General features: G+C 43.1%; 1 long non-coding RNA gene across 1 annotated transcript; it reads left to right on the top strand.

Moving 5' to 3' along the window:
• Positions 1 to 1,213: 1,213 nt before the first annotated feature.
• LOC128093662 (uncharacterized) lies at positions 1,214 to 5,011 on the top strand. Its single transcript, XR_008212673.1, has 2 exons — positions 1,214 to 3,007; positions 4,816 to 5,011. It is a non-coding gene; the product is annotated as an uncharacterized LOC128093662 (long non-coding RNA).
• Positions 5,012 to 6,836: the final 1,825 nt, after the last annotated feature.

Genomic DNA, 6,836 nt, shown 5'->3' with positions numbered 1-6,836 from the left:
ATCATGAACAAACAAAAATTTTTCGTGTTTTTTTATTTTCTTATTTTTAAGATAAAATTCGAGTTCTGCGACCCCATTTCAGTAAAATTTGAATAGTTCAATTACATAAAAACTTGAATTAAAAAAAAACTAAATAAGACGACAGAAAAAATATTTCTTGATTCGATTATCCAAAGTGTAATTTTCCCGAAGCCTTCGAGTCTGGACTGTATTAAGAAAAACGCCTTATCTTAGAAAGTACTCTGATTGGCAGACGGTAAATAAGCCGCAAGCAAACATGTCGAGTTAAAAAAATGATTCAAGTTTTAATTGTCGATGTCCAGTTTCACCTTAAGGCATTATCTTATTTGTGATGTTATCAAAGGTCGCAGAAGGTTCATGAATACAACATTAAGTTTTGTCAGATAACAGATTTGTATCCAATTTGTGACCACGGTTCTAAACATCTAAAATGAAAAATAAAAGTCTTGTTTTATAATTTGTAAGCTTGAACTAAGAATAGATGTTGGTAAAACACAATTTTCTTAATGTTAAAAAAATAATCCAACACTAGGTATATGAATCTATGAAAAACAAAAGTCCTTATAATTCTAGCAGGTTGATGGCGCTATTTCTTCTGTACTATAAAGATATACAACAAGGAGCAAGCAACCAAGACGAAGATAATCGAAAAGTGGGTTGTAGAGTTGCTCGAGTGCTCGAGAGCACGATGGAATGAAGCGGTTGTCGGAAAGAGGATTATGTTAATTTCCGCGACACTTTCCCACTTAAAAGTGGTGGATTTTCCATTTCGCCCATTCTCTTCCTCTCTGATTCTTTTTCGTTCGCACAAAAACATAGTACAAATTAGGGGGAAGAACGGAAGCCCAAACATTTCAAGACTTTGACAGATCAGGGATTGGGAGGGAGAGTGGTTGTATCGCCGTGATTGTCCTGCGAGGCTGACAAACATAATCGTAATCATAAATCAATTAAATTATCCATCAGGGAGTCAAGAGTCTCGGGATGTTTGTGAACATTATGCAAACAACTCTGCCGGATGAACAATGTGCATTGCGCTTGTGTGCGACATAATTGTTGTCGGCATATTGCACCCCTCTAGTGTTGCGAGGTTTTGTAATGTTGGTGGGACATTTTCCACATTAGCTTCATAATTGCTGTTAACCGAACTGAAACTAATGGCTTGATCAGTTGTCAAGGAGGGCTAACTCATTCCATTTTTTCAGGGCAGAGACCTTTTATTAAAAGGTAGTCGTAGGCCTAAGCTACTGACTACTCTTCATCTCAGGGTCGGCATTACTACTAAGCGATTCAAGAGAGACTCGGAAAGGAAATAAAAATCAAGAACCACACTTTTCTTATTTAAGACGTGTATTTTTCTGTATCGTGTAAAGTGTGTGTGTGTGTTTAGTGTAGCACTTTCAGGGACTAAACGTACCGTAACTCCAGCAGCAGCTTCCCGGGATTGAACGCCTTCGGCGTTCTCCTCAGCGTTGGCCGGTCACAGGAGCGCCCTCGACTGTTCCGCCGGAAGTCCCGTGGGGGGGGGGGGTCGTCTTCGTTGCAGCCGAATAACGGTTGACGGCTGTTGTTGCTGCTGCGCTGGAAACCGCGAGACAAGGTCGAGCGGGCGTTGCTGATCCTTCTTGCGGCAGGCGTCTTCCCTCGTTGTCGTAATCGGCGGACCTGGCTTCCACCAATCCGGTCGCGCCGAGAGGGGGAATCTCCTTTGCGTTTATGGCGCCCCGCGCCAGAGATTGTGGTGGTCGTTGACGGAAAACGTAGCCAAAGGCACTGCGCACTTACAGGGCTAGGTTGACCAAACCGCACGGCCGGGTTCCGGAATGCGGGAGAATGTAACTTCCGCAGGCACTTCCACCGGAAGGCAAGGCGTGACCAGCAAAAGGCGATGCTGACACTCACGGAACCGCGACTTTACCGTACGGACGCCTGGTAATAAAAGAGGCCGATTCTTGTCGTCGACGGCTGAGGTAAACATTCCCTTCTCATTTTGGGTGGGAAAATCCACCATTTTCTTTCCCTCCCACTTTTCGTGCAGTCCTGACCTAGCGCTGTCAGGATCTGCGTGTTTGCAGCGGTACGAATAACCCTTCACTGCTTGTGTCGTGTAATGTTGTATGAACGGGAAATAAATTGAAAAGTGAAGGTTCGTTCAAGAACTGTAACCAACGGTTACACTATCCACCACCCCGGCGAAAAAAATGTGAAAGCACGACGAGGTTTCGCATTTTTTTACAACAATGCTTTGCATCACCATCGTCGGCATCTACTAGATTCGTGGGTGTGGACAATTCAACCTACAATTCTCAGGTACATTACTGCTACAACGCGCGAGATAATGAACCTTCACAAAACAACTCAAATAATAAATAATACAAACAAAAACATTCAATATTTACAAAATTTACACCAAATTAAAATAAATAAGTTAACATAAATCATGCAAAAACAAATTAAAATAATTATTAAAAATCATCCCGAATTATGGGTAGACAACTCTATAGTTATGTTGCGCAACAAAATAATTATGTACAGAATTTACAAGTTTGGATCACTTTCGATCTCCAAGGGGTGATTCAACCTCAAGTGAAGCCCCTGCAGCAAACTGTCTCTGCAGTTGACAGATGCCAAAACGTCCACACTGACACGTCGCCGAGCTGTCAGAGCATAACGCAATGTTTACAACTGAAAAATCAGCTCGGTCGACGGAATCAAGTGCGCGATCGTTTTACGTCGTTTTCGGTGTGTTTTTGACGATGTTTCGTCCGATATGTTCAGGTAAGTCGTATAAGTTTTTGGACTAGTCCTACGAAGAGCATCTTCGTTAAGTTTTTATTTACTTTTCAGCTCACAGTGAGCCTGAAAAGTGGTGGTGTTTTGCTGCTAGGTTCTGAATCTTCCCGAGGAAGATCAGCCTGCACAAACCCACAAATAATCCCGGGATGAACCGTGGTTGGCCATCTTGACACAGCAAGATGAGCACCAGGTAATTGTACACATTAAAATTTGTAAATTAAAAATCAATTAATGATTGACGATCGTAAAATTTTAGGCTTGCACGCAGAAAAAAGAATTATCAATTCGATAAGTTTCTGCCATCATTTCGATAAATTAAATTATCGGTTGGCAACCAATAATTTATTTTATCGAATTTGATAATTTTTCTTATCAATTTGATAAACAATGTGCATCAATTTGACAAAATATATTATCGCTTTATAAACGTCATTTGAGAAACGTCAAAAGCAAAATTTATCATTTTGATAAAAATATTTATCATTTTGATAAATAAGTTTATAGAAAAGATAAAGTATTTTGTCAAATTGAAAATGTTATTTATCTTCCTCCCACTGCTAGTTCTTCGTTTATAAAATAAAACCAAACAAAATATATGCTGCTTCAAAAACTTTATTTTGTTACAAAAATGTAATACCATAAGAAGATAATCCTACTCGTTGAATGGTCCATCGGTTGCTGCCGTTTGTGACAGAGGTTTGGACTCTCCATCGGGTTGAATCTCCGCCTTGGAGGAATTTTTCGATACCGGGTGCGTTGTGTTGACTTTGAAATCTACATTGCCCATTACAAGGCCGAAGACGTCGAAAAGCGGCTTGACGGTGTCCAGATTTCTGGTAGATTTTTTGGTTCAGGAAACACGCAACTGAAAAGAAGCACGTTTAGCCCGACCTATTAGAAATCTAACTTTTATTTTAAAACTCACCTATTGAAATTCAGCGCAAATCGGACATATCCTTCACTGGTTCCATTGGCAACGTCAGCCAGCCTCTTCTTCCTGGGTGCCAGGTTCCTCCGGAAAACAGTTGCTTTTCCAGTATGGCCAGCAGGGGTGCGTCTCTTTAGTTGCGGAAGCAGCAGGACTCGCCATTGCGGACTCGATCATTGTTACCGTGAGTTTAGAGGATTCCTATTTCTCCGGTGAAACCACGACAGTAGGAAGAGAGGGACGGCGGTTCCTCAACTTATTTTAGCACGTTGACCTTTACACACAGTTGGACTCGACCGGCAAATGACCTTTTTTGTAAGCTGGCCAAATCCTCCGGGTACAGCATCTTTAAAGAAACTTGTACGTTTCCTCACTCATTTTGGTTTGTTTGTTTATGTTTCGAATGACAGGCAAAAACGTGCATGCGGAAAAAATTCTAGCAATAATGTTATTTATCAAAATGATAAAGAAGATTGTCGTTTCGATGCTAAAAGTTTATCAAAACGATAATTCAACGTTATCAGAACAATAATCAAAAGTTATTGAAGTTGATAATGATATTTATCAATTTGATAAGGCAGTATTTCTCTGCGTGTGGCACTTCTGGCCGGTATTTTGGTTGGCAGAGTCCCCTCACTGCCGCTCCACAGTCGACGCTCGGACGCAAGGGCACTACGGATAACCCCTTGGTCGTCTCGTCGGACTGCCAGCGCAGCTATGGACCTCCAACATGAGCATAAAGATAAGCACTTTTTCAATTAACGAATTTTGGCTTACTTTTGACCACTTTTGGTCGTTGCGAACTCCACTCGCGACAGCTCCACGGACAGTGATACGGCGAAGGGCAAAACTGATCATCCCTTTGCCGTCCACAGTTCCGCCAGTGCAACTATGGAGTCCCAACATAAACTATGCTCCATGTTTACGACTAGGGTGTTCCAAATCCACAAGTCTGCATGAACATAATTTACAAACAAACTGTTTTTCACAAACATTTAACACAATTTTACACACAATAACATTAATTAGTACGGTGTAATAATTTCATTCCTTTTTCTTTTTCTTTACAGGTGTTTAGTAACGACTAACCTTCTCCGCAGATGCTCATCGGGTCTTCGGGTCGAACCGACAGCGAGTTCCGAGGGAAACCAATGTTAAACCCCTCACCAACTGCTGCGGTTAACCGACCCTCGGTCGACTTACAACGTTAGAGTTAGTCAGTGTTACTAAACTCTGTAATTAACATGAATAAAGATTCATTTTATTTCAAACCAACCTCTTTAGGATTGGGAAATCCGGAAATCTCAAAATTAATCCGAAATCGAATCCAAAACCATTCAGTTCTGAAAATGTTTCAACTTTTCCTTGGGTTTTCCACTGATTAAATATCACAGTAATTAAAGTACTCCTAGTTATCACAGATTATCGTGGGTTCATTATTCAATTATAATTTCCTAATTTCATTTTGCAAGATCTCTCCATGCCTGGATCAAACGATCTGCGTGCGTCGGTCATAAACCGGCTAAATTAATTTCGGGACCGGTGCCCGAAATAAACACAACAATTGTTCTGCTGGCCAGGGTCGACGGGACTCGGCCTCTCAGATAGCACATTACCGTCCGAGACGTCCACGTCACACTCCTGTGTGTGCCATTCCACTTTTGCAAGTTTCGTCTGTTCTTATTCTTTGTCATTGTGTGTGTCGTCGATCAGCGCGAAGCTTGATCGTAAAGCAATAAAGGTCAATTTGGTGGTGGGATATTGTGTTGTGTGTTGATTGTTTATTTATCACAGCGGAGTATGTGTAGGTTCAAAATCTATGTTTTATTATGTTTCAATGTTTCAAATCGGTTTCCGAACAACACAATTTGCCCAAATCCACGAATTTTTCAACGCGAAAAACGGCAATGCAAAGCATTGAAGTAAATCGCGAGAACTCTCAGACGATTTAAGTCCACAAGGGACACTAACACAAATTCTTGGCCGGGGCAGGGAAGTGTGCAGGTGATAGAAAGCCGTGCTAACACGGATCCCTGCCACCTCCCGAAGGAAAAATCCTTAGATTTTTATCCAGCCGGTCAAACTTGATCGCTTTTCGTGTGCTTTCCGCTAGGAAGCCAATTGAAACTCATGGCTTGATCAGTTGTCAAGGAGGGCTAACTCATTCCATTTTTTCAGGGCAGAGACCTTTTATTAAAAGGTAGTCGTAGGCCTAAGCTACTGACTACTCTTCATCTCAGGGTCGGCATTACTACTAAGCGATTCAAGAGAGACTCGGAAAGGAAATAAAAATCAAGAACCACACTTTTCTTATTTAACCCACCGGAGGTCGCGTACGTGTACTTTGTACACAGTTTGTAAGGGCACTTGTAAGAAACGCGAAAACACGCGACTTCCCGAAGGTTAAGACGTGTATTTTTCTGTATCGTGTAAAGTGTGTGTGTGTGTTTAGTGTAGCACTTCGGGGACTAAACGTACCGTAACTCCAGCAGCAGCTTCCCGGGATTGAACGCCTTCGGCGTTCTCCTCTGCGTTGGCCGGTCACAGGAGCGCCCTCGACTGTGCCGCCGGAAGTCCCGTGGGGGGGTCGTCTTCGTTGCAGCCGAATAACGGTTGACGGCTGTTGTTGCTGCTGCGCTGGAAACCGCGAGACAAGGTCGAGCGGGCGTTGCTGATCCTTCTTGCGGCAGGCGTCTTCCCTCGTTGTCGTAATCGGCGGACCTGGCTTCCACCAATCCGGTCGCGCCGAGAGGGGGAATCTCCTTTGCGTTTATGGCGCCCCGCGCCAGAGATTGTGGTGGTCGTTGACGGAAAACGTAGCCAAAGGCACTGCGCACTTACAGGGCTAGGTTGACCAAACCGCACGGCCGGGTTCCGGAATGCGGGAGAATGTAACTTCCGCAGGCACTTCCACCGGAAGGCAAGGCGTGACCAGCAAAAGGCGATGCTGACACTCACGGAACCGCGACTTTACCGTACGGACGCCTGGTAATAAAAGAGGCCGATTCTTGTCGTCGACGGCTGAGGTAAACATTCCCTTCTCATTTTGGGTGGGAAAATCCACCATTTTCTTTCCCTCCCACTTTTCGTG

Source organism: Culex pipiens, chromosome 1, assembly GCF_016801865.2.
Source record: "Culex pipiens pallens isolate TS chromosome 1, TS_CPP_V2, whole genome shotgun sequence".
Taxonomy (NCBI): Eukaryota; Metazoa; Arthropoda; class Insecta; order Diptera; family Culicidae; genus Culex; species Culex pipiens.
The sequence above is the reverse complement of the archived record's forward strand: the minus strand, read 5'-3'. Positions and strand labels throughout refer to the sequence as shown.